The 4111-nt window shown below is 38.9% G+C and overlaps 1 long non-coding RNA gene across 1 annotated transcript; it reads right to left on the bottom strand.

The window, feature by feature from the left end:
• LOC106506085 lies at positions 686-2263 on the bottom strand. The gene is made up of 2 exons (XR_001301101.2): positions 1600-2263; positions 686-1014 (listed from the first exon to the last, which is right to left on the bottom strand). It is a non-coding gene; the product is annotated as an uncharacterized LOC106506085 (long non-coding RNA).

Genomic DNA, 4111 nt, shown 5'->3' on the forward strand with positions numbered 1-4111 from the left:
ATCCTGGTACTGTATGTGAGTTTTGGACCAGGCAAGGAAGGGTCAGTGTCAAGCCTTCATTCCCAGATCCAGAGACAGAACCATTTATTTACTCAGTGAGCAGTTATTGGTTTGGGGGGCAGCTACTCCCCAGATGTACTTCAATTAGCTCGATTTGAACTACTTAATTATTTTGCAAAGGAGAACGAAACATAAGCTAATGCACAAACCAGGAAATTTTTTTGTCAAATGATAGGCTGGACTTAAGATTCAGAAACCAAGACCCCACCCTAAGAAATCTTTTTGGCATCAGCTTTTATGGTAGTTATTCAGAGGTTAGTCGTGGAGTCTAAAAGGAAATGAAAAGCCTCTTGAAGGCTGACCCCTCAAACAAAGTCTAGCCATTGCTCAATTCAAATCTAAGAGAAAAAGAAGATAGAGAAAAGGTTCATTAGATACAGACAGTTAAATACATCAATTTATGCAGAGTGATCTTTGGAAGTGGGAATAGCAGTTAGGGTTAAGGTTCTAAAAGCTAAGGAGAGAGACAAGGGCAAAATGTACATACCTAAGTGGTCCTGCTAGTCTTCTTTCCAGTTTTTGATTTAAAGAAAAAGGCACAAAAAAACGAAATATATCTGTCATTCCAATAGACTTTTTTCCCTACTTTCTCTAATAGGAGGAGACTTGAGGTCCCTACTCTTCCTTTTTTTTTTTTTTTTTTTTTTTTTTTTTGTGACTGTCTCCAGGGTCTAGTTTTTCCTTACATATACAAGCCAGTCTTTAATAAATATTTTGCTTCTCACTGTACCACCGGAGGAACCCACACATTAATTATTTCAAATGACAGCTATTACTCTTTTATGCAACATCAGTTCTCCAAGCTACTTGGGGGTTCCCAGAGAAGACGATGCAGCTGCCAATTCAACCCAGATCAAGAGTAGAGCCAAAGTGAATCCTTTCCTGGAACCAAAGGGCGTCTTTCTGAACTTTGTTTACAGAACTTCATTTCTTCTCTCTTAAGTTCCAACAGAGCTTGTGAAAAAGAAATATGAAAACATTCTTGAGCAATTGGCAATTCCAAGGTCAAGATCACAGGACAAAAGGGCCCCCATGGTTTGTTCTTTCTTATCAACATTTTGTACAGAAGAAAAAGGATTGTTAAATTCCCCTGTATCAAGGTAGTTAAAATCATGTCTGATTCAGGAAAAACACAAACAAACAAAAACTTGGATTGGGATTTTGTTTGCCCAGACCTCATCCTCAGTAGAAATGAACAGAAATGCTTGGCAAGTTCTCTCTGTTCATAGTCCTTTTTCCACACCTGTTTCTTCTAAGCCCAACATCTACTGATTTATGGGGATAGGTTGGTGCCTTGGTGAACACAGCAGGGGGCTTCCTGTCTTCTAGATTTCTCAGCAGTGACAGTCTCTCAGAAGATAATCTCTGAGGGTCACTGGTATGATGGAAGAGTCTTGGATTTGGAGTAGCATTCTAGGTAGACCAGACATTCTCAATACCTTCAGTTTTCTTATCTGTATAATGGGAATAAATATCTACACTCATATCTGTAGGTGCAATAAAAATTAAATGAAGAATGTGAGATATCCAGAATGGTACCTTGTGCAAAGAAGTTGAGTTTGAATTCCTAAGACATGGCATCTTGAGCACTGATCACAATGCTATATATTATTCACAAAACCCTAAGAGAATGGACAACCAGAATTATTTATCAATAAATGTCTCTTTCCTTGGTTTGAAAAAACCTGAATACTCTAGAATTTTACTAATCTAAACATGTATTATTTTTTCAGAATAGACACAGGCTCCAAGTTATACAGCTAGAAACACTCTCAAATAACAACCCCAAAGCATCCCGCCCCCTCCCCAAAAAAGGAACACATAAAAGTTTGGAATTCCCAACCCAACTATCCAGAAAATTAATGTAAAGGTCAAAACAGGACAATTTTTCTAGTTGAAAATCCTGTTTATTTATTTTTTAGTCCAAACATCTTACAACTCTGAAAAATAGGTTGATTGTATTTTAAATATTCACTTTGGTTTATGTGGTTCTGTTTGGTTAAAGTGTTATGGGATCTGGCCAGGCTTTTTTCCCAGAATCAAGAATCATTCTCTGAGGAAGATCAAACTTACTCATTCTCTTAACACACTGACAGTCTGTACTATTCTCCAGACTATGCGGGAAAACTGCAGGCATGTAATTTGTTTTTTAAAAAATCTTTTATTAGGAGTTACCACTGTGGCTCAGTAGTAATGAACCCAACAAGAATCCATGAGGATGTGAGTTCAATTCCTGGCCTCCATTAGTGGGCTAATGATCTGGCCTTGCTGTGAGCTGTGGTATAGTTCACAGACACAAGTCAGATCCGCATTGCCGTGAGTGTGGCATAGGCTGGCAGCTATGGCTCTGATTTGACCCCTAGCCTGGGAACCTCCATATGTCATGGGTGCAGTCCTAAAAAGACAAAATAAATAAATCAATAAAATAATAAAACTTTTTATTGACATATACCTATAGAAAAGTGTGTAATCATAAAGATACAGTTCAAACTTTATTTCTTATTTTATTTTATTTTATTTATTTGTCTTTTTAGGGCCACACCCACAGCACATGGAAGTTCCCAAGCTAGGTCTAATTAGAGCTGCAGCTGCCAGCCTACACCACAGCCACAGCAATGCCAGATCCGAGCCGAGTCTGTGACCTACAGTGACGAAGCTCACGGCAATGCTGGATCCTTTAACCCACTTGAGCAAGGCCAGGGATCGAACTTGCATCTTCATGGATACTAGTCAGATTCTTAACCCTCTGAGCCACAATGAGAACTCCACAGTTCAAATTTTATAAACTGATCATACCCATGCAACCAGCACTCAAATCCAAAAAACAGAACACAAGCATCTCAGAAATCTCCTGGTACCCCCTCCCAGCTTTGCCCATCCAAAGTTTACCTGAAAGGGAGTTCCCATCATGGCTCACGAGAAAGGAATCTGACTGGTATCTGTGAGGACACAGGTTCGATTCCTGCCCCTGCTCAGTAAGTTGGGGATCCTGAGTTGCTGTGGCTGTGGCATAGTCCAGTAGCTATAACTCTGATTTGACCCCTAGCTTGGGAATCTCCCTATGCCGAGGGTGTGGCCTTTAAAAAAAAAAAAAAAAAAAAAGTTAACCTGAAAGCATAAAGGAATTCGGCCAGCTTTTACACATTATATAAAAATGACTTATACAGTATGTACTTTTCTGGAGTCTGGTTTATTCTACTCAACATTATGTTTGTGAGACTGATCTATATTCTTGCATATATCTGTAGATCAATGTAGCATTTCTGTGTAAATATATCACAGTTTGTTTACTTACTGTGCTGATAGATATTTGGGGATTTTTCCTTCCAGTTTTTGGCTTTTATAAATAGTAGTATAAAAAGCATTCTAGTGCTTATCTTTTGGTGAGTATATGTATGCATTTCTGTTGGTTAAATACCTATAAGTTGTATTTTTTTTTTTTTTTTGTCTTTTTGCCATTTCTTGGGCTGCTCCCATGGCATATGGAAGTTCCCAGGCTAGGGGTCTAATTGGAGCTGTAGCTACTGGCCTATGCCAGAGCCACAGCAATGAGGAATCCGAGCCGTGTCTGCAACCTACACCACAGCTCACAGCAACGCTGGATCCTTAACCCACTGAGCAAGGCCAGGGATCGAACCCGCAACCTCACAGTTCCTAGTCGGATTCGCTAACCACTGACCCACGACGGGAACTCCATAGAAGTTGCATTTTAAAATTAGAAAATAAACATATCCTTAGCTTTAGTAGATAATGTCAAACAGCTATCCAAAGTGGCTGTGCCAGAATCTATTCTTTTGAGCAGTATAGGAGAATCCCAATTGACTCACATCTTCATTGATACTTGGTGTTGTCAGCATTTTCATGTTAGCCATTCTTTTGAGCGTGTAGTGTTAATATATGAAATCACATGTGTACTTAGAAACAAGTTTATTTGTATAAAGAAAAAATGATTCATCATTCTGGCTTTGGAGAAGTATAGTCAGAGAAGTAATTTTTAGGATCAAGAGTAAAACCCGTATAGAGATGGGCTGCCTACATATTCTTCACAAAG

Source organism: Sus scrofa, chromosome 14 (genome assembly GCF_000003025.6).
Source record: "Sus scrofa isolate TJ Tabasco breed Duroc chromosome 14, Sscrofa11.1, whole genome shotgun sequence".
Lineage (NCBI taxonomy): Eukaryota > Metazoa > Chordata > Mammalia > Artiodactyla > Suidae > Sus > Sus scrofa.